General features: G+C 34.4%; 1 protein-coding gene across 2 annotated transcripts in view; it reads right to left on the reverse strand.

Annotated features, from left to right (window-relative positions):
- The window catches only part of KCNK2 (potassium two pore domain channel subfamily K member 2), a 153447-nt gene that overhangs the window by 112627 nt on the left and 27389 nt on the right, over positions 1 to 13431 (reverse strand). The gene's annotated exons all lie outside the window — the stretch shown is intronic.

Here is a 13431-nt window from a genome sequence, read left to right on the forward strand (position 1 = left end):
AGACAGAAAGATGACATTATAATCCCTTCTTCAATCATCCCATGTTGGGAGGTGGGGGTTGGAGAAGGAGAAGCACAAAAGATAAGACAATATGTTAGGAGAAAATGTACAGTAGAAGAGAGACAGATTACAGAGGATGATGTTTCAGTTGGAAATATAGCTTTGGAGATCTTTACTACTTAATTTTCATATTATAGAATTGGAAGAAACATCATTTGATAAGGAAATTAAAGGCCAAGAGAAGAACAGTGGTTGGTTTAAGGTTACACAGTTTGCTGGCAAATGGACAATAAGTACACTCTGAAAATGGGGTACTACTCAAGGAAGTCACAGGCACATGAAAAAGAACAGGTAACCCATAGCTGAAATGTAATACAAAATCTCATTTCAGAACTGACCGTTATGAAATATGTCTGATTTGTCTTAATCTATGAATTAAAATATCAATAGTTCTGTGTAAATTAATTAAATTGCATTGCTTTTATTTACTTTAACAGTGATATATGATCTTTGTAAAAAAAAATAAGAAAATACAAAAAGGCATAAAGAAGATAATAAAAAGTACCCATAATTCCAGAATCCAGAGATAACCACTTTTAATGTATTACAATATCTACCCCTGGTAGTTTTATATCCTCTTTTACATATTTGTATTCTCTACTCTTACTTAGTTAATACTATTCCACATGCAGGTTTTTTTTTTATTACCATATTTATTTAATCATTGCCCAATATGTAGATATATATGTTGTTCTAAAATTTGAATTAATATAAAATGTGCTGTTGTGAACATATTTATGTATAAATATTTTCCTATTTCTGAACATTTCCCCAGGAGAGATTGCTAGGAATAAAGTTGTCACATTAAAGATTATGAATGTTTTCGGTGGGGCGTGGTGGCTCACGCCTGTAATCCCAGCACTTTGGAAGGCCGAGGCGGGTGGATCACGAGGTCAGGAGATCGAGACCATCCTGGCTAACATGGTGAAACGCCGTCTCTACTAAAAATACAAAAAACTAGCCGAGCGTGGTAGCGGGCGCCTGTAGTCCCAGCTACTCGGGAGGCGGAGGCAGGAGAATGGTGTGAACCCGGAGACGGAGCTTGCAGTGAGCCGAGATTGTGCCACTGCACTCCAGCCTGGGCGACAGAGTGAGACTCCGTTTCAAAAAAAAAAAAAAAAAAAAGATTATGAATGTTTCAAGCATTTGATGTATAGTAGCGAATAAGTATCTTAGAAGGTTGTTTCCATTTACAACTGCCCCCCAACAATTTACAAATGCTTAGCAATATTTCTAATATTAATGACACTTATCTTTAATGAAGTGATAAAATATGGTTCCATTTATATAACCCTTATCATGAATAATACTGAACATGAATGATTCCTTTATCTAATATTAAACGCACAGAAGTATATACATATACACACATATGCACAACACACAGTGAAGCTTGAGATAGCTAATTCTATTCATCTAACTCTGTGTTGTAACTATAGTATCAGATAAGGCAGGTTTCCCTTCATTATCTTTCTTTTAAATGTTTTTGTAGTTATTGCTCTCTTATTCCTGTATAAACTTTAGAATTTAAATCTTACAAAAATTTTTATTTTCATAGATTTAACACATTTCCATTGAAATATGTTGAATACTTCACATATGTTAAATGTTTGGAAATAGATGAAATCTATAAATGAAAAAGTAAACACTATTATAATACTCAAACTTCATACCAAGGAAGATGGTATGAATCTCTATGTATTGAGTTCCCTATACTATACTGATTATATATACCATATAGATCTATAAGGTTATTCCCAAATATTTCACTTTTTTTCCACTTTGAATTATAATTGGTTATTGCTGTTGTATACATAAATATATATTGCCAATCCTCTGCACCAGCAATTCTCAAAATTTTTATCTTAAAATAGTTTACAGTCTCAAGAATTAATGAAGATATCAAAGATCTTCTGTTTGTGCCAGTTATAACTATTCACATTTCCTGTATTGGTTTGAATTTCTGATTTTTAAAATGTTCATGTAAAAATATCAAGAAAGCCCATATATGTTAACCTAAGTGATCTATTTTTACAATAAATAATTATGTCTCTAAAACAAAATACATAGTGAGAAGAGAAGCAGTTTTACAATTTTATAAATCTCTTTTAATATCTAGCTTAATAGAAAACAGGTGTATTTTAATATGTTTCTGCTTTCAATCTGTTGGAATAGCACATCACATAGCTGCTGGCAGACTTCATTGTAAACTCAAAAAGTGAGACACATTATTATGTATTTTTTATATTGAAAAGACAAAAACATCTTAGTACTATAGAGAAAATATCTTTGGCCAAGTGTGGCGGCTCCTGCCTTTAATCCCAGCACTTTGGGAGACTGAGGCAGGTGAATTACTTGAGCTCTGGAGTTGGAGACCAGCCTGGGCAATACAGTGAAACCCCATCTCTACAAGAAATACAAAAAATTAGCTGGGCCTGGTGGCATAATCCCAGCTACTAGGGAGGCTGAGGTGGGAGAATTGCTTGAGCCTGGGAGGTCAAGGGGACACTGAGCTGTGATCATGCTCTCCAGCCTGGGCGACAGAGCAAAACCCTGTCTCAAAAAATAAATAAATAAAATAACTTGGATCTTAACAAACCTCTGAGGGGGTCTTGAGGACCACATTTTGAAAACAACTATTCTGTACTGAACTTGTTATTTTTGTTTGTTTGTTTGATTTCGGTTTTTACCTGGAAAACCAAAGTAAGCAATGCTTAAAAATAATGGCATTTTATCTCCACATCTTTCAATAGCTATATATTATTGATTTTCAACTCTTATTGGACTGAACAGTCTTTCCAGAGCTAAGTTAAATAAGAATAATGACAGCAGATTCTTCATTTTTGTCACATAAAGTCATCAATGGTTTAAGTGTTTAATCACTAAATATATTGGCTATTGGCAAGAAAATGGCATTTAATTAAATAAAATATGACAACAAGCAAACAAAAAAAGACATAAAAGTTTAAAAAACTAAAAAATAACTTTGGAAAATATTTTAAGATAGCAATAAACATACAGGGGATGGAACAGAGGTAATAAGTGAAGAAATATAAAATGGTTCGATTTTAGCATAAATCAAATAAAGTTATTGGTTCATACACTCTAATCTAGTGAACTCATAGGCTATGTAGCTTAAAAATATATATCAAGGCTTCCATAAATCTGAAAGAGTTGCTTGTGATCATCATGCTGTTATCTAGTTACTCTGGAGGGAATGGTTTCACAGTTAATAAACATGGAAATGCCACAGATTCACGTGCACACAAACAATTAGGCACAGGCACAAGGTCATCTAGGTTTGTAACTCTCAGGAAGAACTAAATGTTTCCAGTAAAAATCAGGGAAGGGGAATTTAGACAGATTATACTTGCATCAAAAGTATATTTTTAGATTTTATGTACATTTCTTCAACACATTCATTTATTCAAAAATATTTAGCAGTTGTATATGGTACTAGGTGATGAGGAAGCAATAGAAAAGAAGAAACATACATGGTGTTGTAGATGAGAAAAGATAAGGTAAGTCTTCAGACTCCGCCCCCATTAATTAAAATTATTTTATTGACTATAGCAATTGATTTAATATAGCCTTCATAACCAGCACTATGATTTTAGCTTATTCTTTTTCTCATCAATAATGAATTACAACATCACCCAGACACTTGGATAAAGTCCACAAATTATTTAAATTCAAAAGAAGACTATAATCAGAAACAGTAGTGTCTGGCAACATGTGGGTTGTAAATCATTATCACAGAGCTGTAATTATTGAAACAGAGGTTTGAGATAGAGCTGAGGGTACGTCAAATCACTATGAGAATGAGTCTACCATGAGGTCTTTTCCCTAGAATATTCTTGTAAGTCAATTTTGTATTTTTGTATGAGGTGTCTTGGTCAACATCAACAGGAAACTGGATGTCCTTTCCCATTCACTGACGTAGAGCTAAGAATCTCTGAAATTTCAACATCAGTTCAGGTCATCAGAGTACTTTTCCAATGCCTTCATGAGAACTGTTTCTGGGTGTGTCACATTATGTGGCTAAAGTAACATAATTACCGAATAGATAATAAAATTTCACTTTTTCATTAAAAGCAACATGTCTGTACAATCAAGTCATGTTGACAACTTATGAATAAGTTGAATGGTTTAGGTTAAGATAAGCGAAGATGGAATCCTATGTATTTCATCCTAATACATGATTACCTGAAGTGCTGATTAATAAGAAAGGGCTTCCAAACTTAAAACTTGCCACAGAAACAGTAAAAGATAATCTTGATTGGATTCACATTTAATTTTGCTCCTCAGTTTATAGACAAGTATAGGATGGACACTAAGGAAAATTAGTTGAATACATGGTTCCACTTAAGAGTGTAGCATTAAACTTAAGAAATAGAGCTCTAGAAGGCTTATACTCATACACATGATAAAGATAATTACGGAAAATCTTGATTTCCATGACAATGGTGGCTTTAGAATCAAAGTTCACAAAGTTCCACTGTGAATTTGTGGATTTTTGAATTGTAAATTGTAAATGCTGATGTCTCAATGCCATCTGGCATTCTGGAGCTTTATTCACTTTAACACCAAACAATGATAAAACACACTTACTTGTAAGTATATGGGACTAGTACAGACTTGGCATTCAAGGAAGTGACTGACAATCATGAAAATGTTTCTGTCAGTCCAACTCCAAGGAACAGCTTTTCGTGTGCTATAAAGTACTAGAATGGCCATGTTTTCATTAAAGAAGAAGATATAGGGAATTTAGCAATTTTGGAAAAGGCTGAAGAATGTACTGCTTTCAGAGTAGGCTATATTGTGGATCTTAAAATACAAATGGCACCAGAAGTTCTGATTTTACTTATTTTTCCTATACTGAGATGTTTATGTTCATCAAAACAGTACAGAATGTTTTGAACAAATTCCTCCTCTGTTATCATCAGGATTTCATTAAAATATGCTGTCACACCTATCATCCTAAAAGTAGAATCACATTAATAATTTGAACACTTTTAAGTGATAAAGAAAATTCTGAACTGCAGGTACAAGGGGTTAACACCTAATTAGTTTATACCAATGATATATGTATAACTGGTTCGATGCCAACTTATTTTAATTGGATATTTAAGATTTTTTCCACTTTTTCTCCATTTTTAAAAAAGACATAATTTCCAATAAGTTGTACAATGGCCAAATCCACTTATAATTATACTGACATATATACAGTAACACAGCTCCTGAAACAGTAACAAGTATCATCTTGCCAAATTTCTGGTAGTTGCAATTATAGATTTTTATTTGCGACCATTTCTTTGCGGGGGAAGCCAGTTTCCACCCTGAGAAGAAACTAGTCTTTAGAGAATGAATCCAATCACACATCCACAACACTACATGTGACCACTTCAACCCATGTAAGCAAGATTAATTTTAAAAACTTGAAGAATGTGGGATGAGGAAAGTAAAATAATAAATGATGCTCTCATTGCCAAAAGACTTTGTGGGAAGATAATAGTGGGTATCATTACGATTTATGGTTGCAGCACAAAAATAATCATCACCCATCAATAATACACAGTCATGTGTGAGTATTGTTGCCAAAGGCTACAGGATCCTCATGCATCTCATTCGTAACCTCTGGCTATGTGTCAACACTATGATTACCTTATTCCAGATGATGTGAGCTGTTTTGAATGGTCCTGCTATTAAAACCAGAGAGTATCTCAACATGGCCCTTACTCTTACAGGCTCAGAATTTCACAGACTGCACTGGTGGAGCCTAGGCAACCTTGACTGGCAGGTTTGAAACAATGAGGAACCACACTGGATTATCTATTTTCTAAGTATTTTTAAAATTTACTGGACATATATATCTGGAATGTTATTTATGGACATCATTTACACAAGACACTCCTCCTCTAACGTCAGTAACATGTGGCAGTCTTAATGATTGGGCTGCTTCTTGGGCCGTTTTACATATCAAATTAGGTTCCACTAAGGGGCAGCAGGATACTAGACCCATCTTCTTTACCTCTTTGTCCTTTCATGATATTCTGGAAACTAAAGTATGTCATTGGGTTCCTTGCATAAAATAATATTCCTGTCGAGTGCCACTAGGACCCTTAATAACCGAACAAGGGAGCAAACAACTTCTTGAAAACCACACTACACTAGCATATTGCTCTTCAAGAATATTCCATGAGCAGTTCTCAGTTAATGCTAACACTAGGCTGAAGCATATAAAATTGCCAATATCTGAGCATTTGGTGCAGGCAAAATGGCAATTAAATATGAGCATGCAAAAGAATAGTACTTGTGTTTTGATGAACAGTGTGTATAACATACTAAATTTCACTGCAGTGTGATATTTATTACTGCAGAATTAAGGCTAATTTCCATGAACAGGAAAAACATTGTTACTAGCATATTAATCGATTAGGCTCTCATTACAGTTCTACAGTGAAGGATACATACTTATCAGAGGAAAACCCTTTATTGCATAGAATGTTATTCTAAGAGAACATAGACTGATTGTTGAATCCTTATTGGAAATTCAAGTTGTATTCCATTTTTGCATACATCTGAGAGATCCAGAGATACTATTTAATATTTAAGATAATTAAATTTTATAGAAGTTAATTCATATATCCGTGATTTGATATCAAATTTTGTGACTCATTACCTGAAACTAGTTTTTCAGAAATTCTGTAGTTATATGGACATGGTACTTGTTTTATTTTTTTCTAGGAAAAATAGAGGCATCTGCCTAAATATAAAATGCAGAAATCACAAAGTTACATTCCACAATTAAATGTAATGTTATAGAGTATTGACGAATGTTAGATTTTCAAAACCTAGCATCAATAATCTTTTTCCTTTATAAAAATATATATTTGATTTCATGTGGAGAAAAGAAATGAATTAGTACTTTGCATATTTTATACAAAACATAGGTGTTTAAATCATACTATATTTAGAGACTGATAAGCATATTTTCAAGGTTCCCCCCAGCATATTTTGTAAGGAAGATTTGTAAGAAACAATATGCCATAATGTTTCTTACAAAAATTATGAGTCAAAGTATATTTATTTCATGAAGACTTTTTAAAAATAAAATTTAATTCTTATTACTTAAAAGGGATATTATTTTCTACATCAGGCAGTTTCTGCACACCAGACTTTAAGGAAGCACGTCTGAAAGTAAATATCTTGCTTACCTTCTTATATATTTCCTTCCATTTGGGGATTATGCAATCGAGTGTCAAAGCTATTTTTAAACAGACTAATGAAGTGTACAGCTTTTTTCTTGCTCTTTTGAAAGTGTAAATTTATTTTCTGTTAGTAGAAACAAAAGCTTAAAATCCAAAGCAGGGAACAACAGATTTGAGAGCAGATATCATTGAAGGGCCAGAAACCATGAAGCATACTGCTGGGTATTTGGGTTGTCTTTCCTGGTCATATCCATTTAGGGAGAATTTTTTAATCATAAAAGTAATATACATATTATTGGACATTTGGAAAAATAATACTAAAGAAAAAAATCAGTCACGGTTCCTAAAACAGTATTTTGCAACATGCATATATTCACATTTTAATAGTTGTAACAATAAATCTGCTGAAAACTCTTTTCATATAACACAAGCATATTCCAAGGCATTTTGCAGTCTTCAGAGCTATCATTTTTAAGGACTGCAATATCTCACTGAGTAGCTACATTTAACATAGTTTACATAACTATTCCTCTATTATTGAGTAAACCTGTCTAATGTCTAAGGGCAAGTAACCATCAGCTGACTTGTTACAGGGAAGATTTATGTATCAGGCAAGGGCTGAACTTGAAACACTGAAATTCTTTTTCCTTTGAGCCTCAATGAAATGAGCACAGTGGTGTATAGAAAAAAAAAAAAAACATGATGAAGACCCTGTGCAACTCTAAAGGAGCCAGACTACATATGTGAAGCAAGCACACTGAAGCAGCATTTCCCTGGTGTGCATTTTTCCATGAGTCTTCCTAGATTCCATATTACTGTATGGAATAATATTTTATGGGACCATTAATCTTTGTCTATCTTTCTGGCCACTTTCTACCCCATCTCAGCATGAGTGGAAGAGAAAGATTAATTTTTTTTTTAAAAAAAGGAAAGCATGAAAGAGAAGGAGGTAGAAGAAGAAATCAGAAAGAAACCAAAAGGCAAGGAGAGAGGAAAAAGATCAAGGTTGTTTAGTTAATAAGGAAGACACAGTTCTAGGACAGTAAGATATTTATCTAGGCAGTTCCTTTAAAAGAGGTTGTCCTTAAAATAGGATTTGAGTAGGCAGGAGACTGAGATCAGGGAGACAGTACCTGAAACAATATTTTTGTACCATGTTGCCCAAGGCGTGCTACACTAACCAACATTTATTTACACATTATTTTTCTAAGGCCTGAATTTCTAAACTGATGAGAAGAAAAAGGCTAAAATGTGAAAAAGGATGTTTTTCTCTGTCAGTTACACACATCCATAGGGTTCCTAAATTTGGAAAACCTGTTGTTTTTTTCCAATATGATGTCATTAATCTCTATTCATTTGATTTCCCAGTGCACTTAAGCCTATAGTTCCATAATGGATACAAGTTTAAACAAAAAGAAAGTGTTTTATACCTATATAAAGGTAATCACAGGCAGGGGAAATAGTTATGAAAATTATTCAAGTTTCCACAGAAAGGCAATATTTTTATGTAAGTTTTAAAAACAAAAGGATTTTTTCCTGTCCTTCCAGAATCATAGTGAGAACTGAAATTTAAAAATCATAGTAACTAAAATATCATAGTGATGATTGAAAATCTCAAGCTTTGTACACACACACACACACACACACACACACATACCTGACAAAGTAACCAGTTAACACAATTTATATTTGAATAAATCAAACTTCCTACAACCCAAATTAGTCATGAGTAAAAGCACTATACTAAGACATTCCAATAATATCCTGATAGACAGATCCTGTTTCAGGCCCCATAAAATGTGTATTTCTCACTTTGAGTGAGTTGACTCATTGCCATTAATAACCTACAAGAAATTTCTGTGCTTTTAGGCTCCAGGTAAAACTTCTTAATATACTGCAGGGGAAGTTTATTAATGACTTGCTAACATTATGCAGAGAAAAGGAAGTCTTGCAAAACTGTTTAATATGTTTATATTTCTTGGCTCAATGTCACAAAATCAAGACAGCAAAAATAATATATAACTTCCCAAAACATAGTGATTCATACTGATTCTGTCTTAGCTTCTTAGCTTTTTCCAAGTTTCCCCCGCCTTTCTCAATTACACACCCATACACTCACCAGTTATAGCAAATACTGAATTGGTTGAACTCTATTTTGTTTGAGAAACAAGAACCTGATAGAATTTCTCGCCCTTTTTTGAGCCAACTGGAATAATGGAGCTACCCTTTGACACCTGTCCAGTAGTTATTACACAAAAATGCAATTAAACCTTTCCCTCAGGCACCTCTTTGGCTGGCATGAGAGTGTCACACCACAACCATCAGCGCTGAAAATGAACTTGGCACCTTTCCTCATGTTTTCTACATTAGTCACTCACTTATACTGTATTGTTTGTCTTCATATACAACTAAGATCCTAATCTTAACAATGCTTCAGAGCACAGCACCCTATGAAAGGGAAGATGCTTCAGAATTCTCATAATAAGCATGAGGCTGGTGGGTCTTCTCTCCACTTCATCTGTCTCCTAACTCCCACAATCCAAGAATATGTTTATGTTGGTGAAACACGCAGAAAACTTTTAAACCAAGCAGGGAAAGAGAAAAGTAAAAAGTCACAAAAAAGCAACATGCAGTCTCTCGAGGATTCAGAAGAGACGTGAAGGGGAAAGGTTATGGGCATTAGGAGATGACTAACTACACCTGAACCTCACTCACACTTTCATTTTTAATCACTTGCTGTATATCTGTTGGGGCTGTACATCTGTTGGGATTACATGCCTGTAGTCCCAGCATTTTGGGAGGCCGAGTTGCGCAGATCACTTGAGGCCAGGTGTTCAAGACCAGCCTGGTCAACATGGGAAAACCCCATCTTTACTAAAAATACAAAAGTTATCTGGGCGTGGTGTTGCACACCTGTAATTCCAGCTAATAAGGAGGCTGAGGCATAAGAATCGCTTGAACCTGGGAGGAGGAGGTTGCAGTGAGCCGAGATCGTGCCATTGCACTCCAGCCTGGCAACAGAACAAGACTCTGTCTCAAAAAAATAAAAATAAATAATATGTTGGGTGTCCTCTAGACAGCTACTTCTCTTTAAGCTAACTATTTGAAACAGCAGTGCAAGACCGGAGCGGCTTCACCAGAACCTTGTGAGCATTATGCATATAGTGTTACTTAAGAGGAATCAGATACATACTTATCTTTCACAAAAGCTGAGGCAGAAAGAGGCTAAGTCACTTGGTCAAAATAAGTAAAATATGCCAAAAGAATAATAAAATAACTTGGCAAGCCAGGTTCAGGTCTTGGGGTTATATTAATAGTTCAGTTGTATTACTGCTTTGGTTGCCTCACCTTGGATATAGCTATCATTTACAATATTATTTCTATGTGGAAATACTGAAAGTTCTAAGCAAAAAAAAAAATGTATAAATGAATTTTTTAAAGAACTAACCCACAAAGTTGAACGTGGGGGAACATTTTATTTTATCCACGTGTATGATGCATTCTAAATAGTCATCAGGCCTTGTCTTATATGTTTATGTCACATATGGCCTATGTGTCCAGTATAATGCTAACTACTCAAGAATCATTTGTAGTATATTCTATGCTTACTGATTTTTGAGTAGACATAAAATCACTATCATGAACTGTCAGAATACAGTATAGTCATCTACTGTTAAGCGACACGTGACTACACTGTATTCTGTCAGTTTGCGATAGTGAGAAATGTGATACTGAGAAAGGTGTGGTTAGGCAATTTCATCATTTTGTGAACATCATAGAGAGTACTTCCACAAACCTAGATGCGATAGCCTACTGCACACCTAGGCTATATGGTATAGCCTATTGCTCCTAAGCTATAAACCTGTACAGCATTTTTCTATACTGAATACTTAAGGCAACTGTAAGACAATGGTAAGTATTTGTGTATCTAAGCATATGGAAACATATGATAGATACAGTAAAAATAGGGTATAAAAGTAAAAAATGGTACACTTACATGAATGGATCTTGCAGGACAGGAAGTTATTCTGGGTGAGCCAGTGAGTGAGTGGTGAGTGAATGTGAAGGCCTAGGACATCATTGTACACTTAGGGTACACTGAATCTATTTTTAAAATAAAACTAACTTTCTTCAATAACAAATTAGCCTTAGCTAATTGTAAATTTTTCACTTTATAAACTGTTTAATTTTTTGACTTTTGTACTAGCACTAAGCTTAAAACAAAAACACATTGTACAGCTGTATAAAAATATTTTTTCATCTTTATTCCATAATCTTTTTTTAACTATTTATTTTTTTTAACTTTTTAAGCACTTTAAAAAAAAAAAAAAACTAAGACACAAACAAATCATCCTAGGCCTGCACAAGGTCAGGATTGTCAATACTACCGTCTTCCACCTTAATCATGTCTCACTGGGTTTCTCCCAGGGGAGGGAAAGAGAAGACTGACTGAAACATATGCCCAGCAAGCAGACTTTCCAAAAGGCTTCTTGAGGGACTGGTGCCTGTCTTGTCCAACTAACAGCATTAACAGGACCTAACACGCTCTAGAAGTCTGGGAGCCACTGAGAACAAAGAAGAGCTGAGCAGCATGTGGTAGCTCCAGAGAGAGCAAGAGATTACAAGCCCCTGAAAAAGAAAAGAGTAAATCCCTGTACTTGGTAACTTACATGCACAAGTCCAGAGAACGCACAACTATAAAAAAGATTTGAGGCCCACAGAATCTCTAGGCAGGCTGATTAGGGCTGATTGGTGATTAGGTATTTCCCCACATGAATCCAGTCCTTAGAGATTTACAGAGGTGACTCTTTATTTCACATGCGTAGATCCAATCATAAAAGTTACAAGGCACATAAAGAAACAGGGAAACATGGCCCAATTAAAGAACAAACTAAATCTCCGCATACTGATCCTAAAGTAACAGAGGCATATGAATTATCTCATAAAGATTCAAAATAACCATCATAAAGACGTTCAACAAGCTCAGAAAAATAATGTATGAACAAAATAAGAATGTCAACAAGAGACATAAAATATAAACAAGAACCCAACAGAAATTTTGGAGCTGAAGAATACAATAATTTAGTGGAAAAATTTACTAGAGTGGTTCAACTGCAGACTTGATCAAGCACAAGAAAAAAACAGTGAACTTCAACAAACATCATTTGATAGTATCCAGTTAAAAGAGCAAAAGGAAAAAAATAATTTAAAAGAGTAAAGAAAGCGTAGTGACAGAGGATAAGCCAGCAAATGAATGAATATATACAACAAATAATAGTCATATATAACACCCCACAGTTAACATTATACTCAATGGTGAAAAACTGAAGCTTTTCTTTTAAGATCAGGAAGAAGACAAGGAGGCCCACTCTCACCATTTCTATTCAAATAGTACTGGAAATCCTAGGTAGAGCAACTTGGCAAGAAAAAGAAATAAAACACATCCAAATCAGAAAAGAAGACACGAAATTACCTCTGCTCTCAGATTACATGAAAAGACATGCAGAAAACGTTAAGTGCATATTACTAAGTGAAGGAAGCCAATCTTACCAAGCTACATGCTATATAATTCCAACTATATGACATTCTGAAAAAGCAAATTATGGGGACAGTAACAAGACTGTGATTGTCAGGATTTAAGGGGTTAGACAGAGCATAGAGTATTTTTAGGGCAGTGAAACTATTCTTTAGGCTATTGTAATAATGGACACATGACATTGTATGTTATCCAAACCCATAGACTCTACAACACCAAGACTGAACCTTAATGTTAGCAATTAGTTGATAATGATGACAATAATGTGATAGTGATGTGTCAATGTAAATTCATGAATTGTAACAAATGTGTAACTCTGATGAAGGATGTTGATAATGGAGAAAGCTATGCATGTGTGGGGGCAGGGAATATATGGGAAATCACTGCACTTTCTGTTCAATTTTGCCACGAACCTAAAAATGCTTTAAAAATAGTATATTAAATTTTAAAAAAATGTTTGGGATTAGAAAATGTGAAAAAATCTAAAACAAAACAAAAATAAATGTCGAAACCATGTGATGCTGTCATAAAGACAGGCATATGGACCAATGGAACAGAATCAAGAATCCAGAAATAAAGCTATGCATATATAATCAAATGATCTTCAACAAGATCAATTATGTC

Source organism: Pan troglodytes, chromosome 1 (genome assembly GCF_028858775.2).
Source record: "Pan troglodytes isolate AG18354 chromosome 1, NHGRI_mPanTro3-v2.0_pri, whole genome shotgun sequence".
In the NCBI taxonomy this organism is placed as follows: Eukaryota; Metazoa; Chordata; class Mammalia; order Primates; family Hominidae; genus Pan; species Pan troglodytes.